The sequence below is a fragment of the Aedes aegypti genome, unplaced genomic scaffold, assembly GCF_002204515.2.
Source record: "Aedes aegypti strain LVP_AGWG unplaced genomic scaffold, AaegL5.0 Primary Assembly AGWG_AaegL5_hic_scaff_1655_PBJ_arrow, whole genome shotgun sequence".
In the NCBI taxonomy this organism is placed as follows: domain Eukaryota; kingdom Metazoa; phylum Arthropoda; class Insecta; order Diptera; family Culicidae; genus Aedes; species Aedes aegypti.
In genome coordinates, this window is record NW_018735113.1 from 4,297 (window position 1) to 11,883 (window position 7,587).

General features: G+C 43.2%; 1 pseudogene; it reads right to left on the reverse strand.

Annotated features, from left to right (window-relative positions):
* Positions 1-264: 264 nt before the first annotated feature.
* Positions 265-7,308, reverse strand: LOC110680615 (annotated as a pseudogene).
* Positions 7,309-7,587: the final 279 nt, after the last annotated feature.

Consider the following 7,587-nt stretch of genomic DNA (forward strand, 5'->3'; position numbering starts at 1 on the left):
ACAAGTTCTTTTAGTAATGGAAATTTCCTTGACTTCCCTGGACATAGAGTATCACCGTGCCTGCCACACGATGTACGAATGCGAAAATGGCAATTTTGGCAAAGGAAAAGCTCTCAGTTAACAATAAGCTGAGAAGCAGGCTCTGTTTCAATCATGACGTAATGCCAAAAAGAAGAAGAAGATATAAATTTTACAAAGTAACTAGAGAATGCCAATCATCGAGAATACAAACCTGTAAAACAAACAGTTGCCAAATTCTTACCTTCAAATGTCTCCCAACATCGCCATGAACCAGCTGAGTGCAATGTCCGGACAAACGCTCGGATCGAACCCGCTTTGCCTGACGTTGTCATCGTTCTCCCAGTTGCGGTTGGCCGTGTTTGCGTACACGCCGGCCGGCGATGCGTTCGTCACCTGGGTGTTTGTGACGAAACCTGTTTTTTCGTTTGTTTGTGACGTTGGACCATTTGTTTTGACGCGTTTGAAGTTGAACGGACGGGAAAGGAAAAAAAAGTGTGTCAATAAATTTGCATAGCTAGTTGTGTTACGGTGGAATCAGAGCGAGTTGGGCCATCTACGCAAAGCGGAAGATGAGGAATGTGCGTTCGGCTGCACACAGGAGTAATTTGAGTAAATGAAGGCCAAAATTGTTATCTCTGGACAAACATTTGAAAAGGGCCCAAGAGGTCTTGAGCCTTTTTTTAGAAACGTTGCTGTTGAGCCACGCAAACTAACACCACTATCAGAAAGATTGCGTTAGCTCTTCCTGATAGTGGTATTGGTGAGCGTGATCGAGTTGAATTGGGCTCAACAGCGTCTTGCAAAGCCAATGTTTACCAATGTCGATGTGCCCTTTTGAAATGTTTGTCAGATCTGATGTTTAAGTTACCTTTTCCAGTTTTTAAGTTGTTTTAAAAACACGAGAAAATTTTTTTCTCTGTGCGCTGATAAAATTGATGACGATGAATGAAGAAGACGAGCAAACATGGCAATGAATTGGGTTTAATCTGATGAATGATTGACGGGCCGTTCGATTCGGATAAGGAATGACTTGATTTCTCGTTCCTTCTGGTACATACCGGGTTGCCATTCCGTAGTCCTGTGCCCACTTTGCAATCGACTGGACGTGATTGTCGGTGTTGTTCTGGGCATAGCAATCCCCCAAAGCGGCAGCTGCCGAAAGACGATGGTTCCGTAGTTGGCTTTCACTCCCGCCAGAACTGCTGTGGCTGTGCAGGCAGAATCCGCAACTTGCACATTAGTGCAGTACGTCTGAATTCAAACGAGATAGGAGCAAAAAACATCGAGAACACAAATCCGATTAAGACATCTTACTCTGGCTGCACACAGTGCAGCAAACGCACACTGACTTATTGAATATTTCAGTAACCACACGAACTAACCAAACGCATGGTGTTTTAAATCTTAGATTCCACGATAAAAACAGAAAAAACATCAAAATTATTTCTTTTGGATATTTGGTGCCCTTGGAAGAAATTTTTTAACTTCAAAAGGCGTATTATAAGATCGATTATAAATTTACCACAAAGCCAAAGCCATGCTAAAGGTGTCTAGGTTCCGATTCTCGGTCGGTCCAGGATCTTTTCGTGATGGAAATTTTCTTGACTTCCCTAGGCATAGAGTAGCATCGTAACTGCCACACGATATACGAATGCGAAAAAGGCAAAGAAAGCACTCAGATAATAACTGTGGAAATGCTCATTGAACACTAAGCTGAGAAGCAGGTCGTGTCTCAGTGAGGACGTGATGTCAAGATGATTACCAACTATTTTAAAGCAATAGTTTTGAAGATATTTAATCTTGATCGTGAAATCCCTGATCCAAAACACCGTGCAAAACGAACGAACAGAAAACGCACTGCAGCTACCTACTCACTTTGGGACAGTCCAACGTATGGAAATTTCTCGAACGACAGCTCGGTGCTTTCGTCCCCAGGAAAACTCTCGGTGGCGGCCAGCGTTTGGGATCGAGAGCCCATCGCCCCATGAACAGGATAACATTCTTGGCCACCTTGGTGTTGAGTTTGATTTTTGTCCAACTGCCGGCCCAGTATGGTCTGGGCAACGTTGTTCCAATAGTCCGGGTGTCGCTCGATGTCAACCGGCTGGAAACGTACCTCTGGCATCTTGGCCGAGAAACGCTTCTGCCTGGTCTTCGTCATCGTCGTTGAAGGGTTTCCTTCTCGGAATAGAAACGACTGCGGATGCATCCAGTGGTCGGAGTCTGAGGAAAAGGTGGAAATGGGGGGATATTAGTAGCCATGATGCATGGCTTCTGGGCGGGGGCACAGTTGGAGCTCCAAGATTGCGGTTGTGGACCAAGTACTTAAAATTCGGACAAATGTTAGAACTGATAAAAACTGTAGATTTTGTTGCAATGCGGGATCAGAAGAGTTTACTAGATGCTGGAAGAAAAGCCTTCCAGCCTTTGGAAAGGAAGCTTTTTAGCTTCTGGAGAGGAAACTTTCCAGCTTCTGGAAGAAAAGCTTTCCAACTTCTGGAAGAGAAGATTTCCAGCTTCTGGAAGAGAAGTTTTCCAGTTTCTGGAAGACAAACTTTCCAGTTTCCGAAAAATAAGCTTTCCAGCTTCTGGAAAAGTAGTTTTTCCAGCATCTGGAAGAAAAGCTTTCCAGCATTTTTTTTTTATAAAAGAGGAAGCTGCCAGTTTTCGGGAAGCGAAGCTTTCCAGCTTCTGGAGAGAAGATTTCCAGCTTCTGGAAGAGAAACTTTCCAGACTCTGGGAGAGAAGCTTTTCAGCTTGTGGGAGAGAAGATTTCCAGCTTATCGAAGAGAAGCTCTCCAGTTTCTGGAAGATAAGCTTTCCAGCTTCTGGAAGAGAAACTCTCCAGTTTCTAAAAGACACGCATTCCATCTTCTGGAAGAGAAGCTTTCCAGCTTCTGGGCGAGAAGCTTTCCAGCTTCTGGACGAGAAGCTTTCCAGCTTCTGAACAAGAAGCTTTCCAGCATCTGCAAGGAAGCTTTCCAGCTTATGAAAGGAATCTTTCCCAGCTTCTGGAAGAAAAACTTTCCAGTTCTTGGATTAGAAGCTTTCCAGCTTCTGGAGGAGAAGTCGCAGCTTCTGGACGAAAGCTTTCCATTTTCTGGACGAGATGCTTTCCCTTTTCTGGACGAGATGCTTTCCAGCTTCTGGACGAGAAGCTCTACAGCTTCAGGGAGAGAAGCTCCCCAGCTTCAGGAAGAGAAGCTCTCCAGCTGCAGGAAGAGAAGCTCTCCAGTTTCTAGAAGAGAATCTCTCCAGCTTCTGGAAGAGAAGCTCTCCAGCTTCTGGAAGAGAAGCTCTCCAGCTTCTGGAAGAGAAGCTCTCCAGCTTCTGGAAGACAAGCTCTCCAGCTTCTAGAAGAGAAGCTCTCCAGCATCAGGAAGAGAAGCTCTTCAGCTTCTGGAAGAGAAGCTCCCCAGCTTCTGGAAGAGAAGCTCTCCAGCTTTTGGAAGAGAAGCTTTCCAGCTTCTGGAAGAGAAGCTTCCAGCTTCTTTATGAGAAGCTTTCCAGCTTCTTTATGAGAAGCCTTCCAGCTTCTGGTAGAGATACCCTCTAGTTTTAGGACGAGAAGCTTTTCAGCTTCTGGATGAGAAGCTTTCAAGCTTCTAGAAGAGAAGCTTCCCAGCTTCTGGAAGAGATGCTTTCCAGCTTCTGGAAGATACGCTTTCCCAGCTTCTGGATGAAGAAGCCCAAGCTTTCTAGCTTTTTGAAGAGAAGGTTTCCAGTTTTTGGGAAGAGAAACTTTTCAGCTTCTGGATGAGAAGCTTTCCAGCTTATGGATGAGAAGCTTTCCAGCTTCTGGGAAAAAAAGATTTCCAGCTTTTTGAAGAGAGGCTTTTCAGCTTCTGGAACAGACGCTTCCAGCTTCTGGAAGAGAAGTTTTCCAGCTTCTGGATGAGAAGCTTTCCAGCTTCTAGAATAGACGCTTTCCAGTTTCTGGAAGAGAAGTTTTCCAGCTTCTGGATGAGAAGCTTTCTAGCTTCTGGAAAAAAAGCTTTCCAGCTTTTGGAAGAGAAGCTTTCCAGTTTTTGCTTTCCAGCTTCCTGAAGAGAAGATTTCCAGCTTCTGAAAGGAAAGCCTTTCCAGATTCTTTAAGAGAAGCGTTTTAGCTTCTACAAGAGAAGATTTCCAGCTTTTGGAAGAGAAGCATTCCAGCTTCTGGCAGAAAAGCTTTCCAGCTTCTGGAAAAGAAGCTTTCCAGCTTTTGGAAGAGAAGCTTTCTTGCTTCTGTAAGAAAAGATTTCCAGCTTATCGAAGAAAAGCTCTCCAGTTTCTGGAAGATAAGCTTTCCAGCTTCCGGAAGAGAAACTCTCCAGTTTCTATAAGACAAGCATTCCATCTTCTGGAAGAGAAGCTTCCAGCTTCTGGAAGAGAAGCTCTCCAGGTTCTGGAAAATAAGCTTTCCAGCTTCTGGACGAGAAACATTCCAGCTTCTGGAAGATAAGTTTTCGAGCTTCTGGAAGAGAAGCTTTCGAGCTTTTGGATTAGAAGCTTTCCAGCTTCTGGAGGAGAAGTCGCAGCTTCTGGACGAGAAGCTTTCCATTTTCTGGACGAGATGCTTTCACTTTTTCTGGACGAGATGCTTTCCCTTTTCTGGACGAGATGCTTTCCAGCTTCTGGACGAGAAGCTCTCCAGCTTCAGGAAGAGAAGCTCTCCAGCTTCTGGAAGAGAAGCTCTCCAGCTTCTGGAAGGGAAGCTCTCCAGCTTCTGGAAGAGAAGCTCTCCAGCTTCTGGAAGAGAAGCTCTCCAGCTTCTGGAAGAGAAGCTCTCTAGCTTCTGGAAGAGAAGCTTTCCAGCTTCTGGAAGAGAAGCTTTCCAGCTTCTGGAAAAGAAGCTTTCCAGCTTCTGGAAAAGAAGCTTTCCAGCTTCTGGAAGAGAAGCTTTCCAGCTTCTTTATGAGAAGCCTTCCAGCTTCTGGTAGAGATACCCTCTAGTTTCAGGACGAGAAGCTTTTCAGCTTCTGGATGAGGAGCTTTCAAGCTTCAGGACGAGAAGCTTTCCAGCTTCTGGAAGAGATGCTTTCCAGCTTCTGGAAGAGATGCTTTCCAGCTTCTGGAAGATACGCTTTCCAGCTTCTGGATGAAGAAGCTTTCCAGCCCAAGCTTTCTAGCTTTTTGAAGAGAAGGTTTCCAGTTTATGGAAGATAAACTTTCCAGCTTCTGGAAAAAAAAAGATTTCCAGCTTTTTAAAGAGAGGCTTTTTAGCTTCTGGAACAGACGCTTTCCAGCCTCTGGAAGAGAAGATTTCCAGCTTTTGGAAGAGAAGCATTCCAGCTTCTGGCAGACAGACTTTCCAGCTTCTGGAAAAGAAGCTTTCCAGCTTCTGGAAGAGAAGCTTTCTTGCTTCTGTAAGAGAAGCTTTCCAGCTTCTGGAAAAGAAGTTTCCAGCTTCTGGAGGAGGAGTTTTTCAGCTTCTGGATGAGAAGATTTTCAGCTACTGGAAGAGAAGCTTTCCAGCTTCTAGTAGAGATGCCCTCCAGCTTCCGGATGAAAAGCTTGTAAGCTTCTTGAAAAACTCCCCAGATTCTGGAAGATAAGGACTCCAGCTTTTGGAAGAGAAGCTTTTCAGCTTCTGAAAGACAAGCTTTCCAGCTTCTTGATGAGAAGCTTTCCAGCTTTTGGAAGAGAAGCTTTCGAGCTTCTGGAAGACAAGCTTTTCAGCTTCTAGATGAGAAGTTTTCCAGCTGCTGGAAGAGACGCTTTCCAGATTCTAGAAGAGAAGCTTTCCAACTTCTGGAAGAGAAGCTTTCCAACTTCTGGAAGAGAAGCTTTCCAGCACTTGCAAGAGAAGCTTTACAGCTTCTGTAAGTGAAGCTTCCCAGCTTCCGGAAGAGAAGCTTCCCAGATTTTGGAAGAGAAGCTTTCAAGCTTCTGAAAGAGAAGCTTTCCAGCTTCTGGAAGAAAAGCTTTCTTGCTTCTTGGAAAAAAGCTTTCCTGCTTCTGGAATGGAAGCCTTCCAGCTTCTAGAAAGATAGCTTTCCAGCTTCTGGAAAATAAATCATGGTTCATATATCTTAAGTACAATTACAATAGGTTTCACAAATCTACTTACTTAATATAGTACTTATGCAGCTTTGATTGTAAAAAATCAATACATATAAAAATAAAAACCAAATCCGTGAAACGCACTGGTCTGTTCCTGACCGTATCTGACATTCCTTCTCTAATTCGTTCCCACCAAAACCGCAACCACACAGAGTAAGCTCCCACCCTCCAAGTTTAAGGTCACAATGAAGCGAAAGACACCACATCCAAACCCAACTTAAGGGCGCTAACCTTCGTCTTCCCAAGCATTAGATGCAGCACCAGCAGTCACTTCCACCGTCGTCAAAACCTGCACCAACAGCAGCCAAGCTAACACCACACGACCGAAAACCATCTTTCCAACTTGCAACTTTTCGACTTTCTTCCCACCGATCTTCGGAGTATTGATTCGCCGTGTCTCCGTCTGTTCCTGGGAAATAGGGTGCGGCTTATTTTTCAAAAGTTTTATGACTCGAAAACTCGTGTGGTCTTCTGAAATTGAATCACATTGAAAGAGCAACCTCTATGTTAGATCCAAAAATATAAAGGTGGCATATGTGACTTCAAGGTGAATTTCCAAGTGAGGCCTACAGTGAAGTTTTCTTAACTTATTTATTTTTTCGTCAATTTTGAATTTGTTAGCACTATTTTCTTCGAAATTAGATTTATGAATAGTTTTTAGAACATCCAATTTGTCAAGAAGTATAGACATAATTAATAGAAAGAAGTTTTCTCTATTTTTTTCTTTATATTGCTATAAAATAAAAACTTTGTTTGACCATAAAGCTATAGTCAAACAAAATTTATTTTTCAGTAAAAAAAAGGTAAAAGCTTGAAGATGACTACTATTTTTATTACTATCTTGAATTTCAGATAAATTAATTGTTCAAATTTCATTTTATTATACAATTTTGGAGATAATAGTGCTCAATTGATTCAAAATTGGCTTATAAATAATGAAATTACGACCAGTTTACAGAAGGCCACATTTTATCACTTCAAATATCACCTTCGCTTACACCACCTCTGAATCTTCATGTTTTGGCTCAAACTTTGAGGTTTCTCTTTTTTATAAGTTGAATTCACAGAAGCACGCGAACTTTTGATTTTTGAAGATTACGAAAATTGAGCCGCACCCTACTTGTGGAGGGACAGGCCGGCAGCAGCTTGACGGACAGCGGCGGCGGCCTCTTCTGACCGGACTGCCGGACAAGAGATCTTCGAGACGCACGCGCGCACACGTGGCTAACCGCAAAACTTGTTTTCAGCTGACTGAACTAAATTGCGGTTGGGCCGAGTGCTTTTATATTTTGATAAACCCTTTTGGCTGTGGCTCTATCTCCCGGTCAATAAAAAGGTGTGTGCGATTGAATTTTGCATTCTTCGGAGCGTCTGCTGGAGAAGATATGGGTGATTATGATATTTTTTTTTCTTTCTTTGCTCGTAAGAGTTGTACTGAATAGTGATAAATTCATTCCAACAGTAATCTATCGACAGCATCATTTTTTTTCATCACAATCAGTTTTTGAAAAAAAAGCTTTC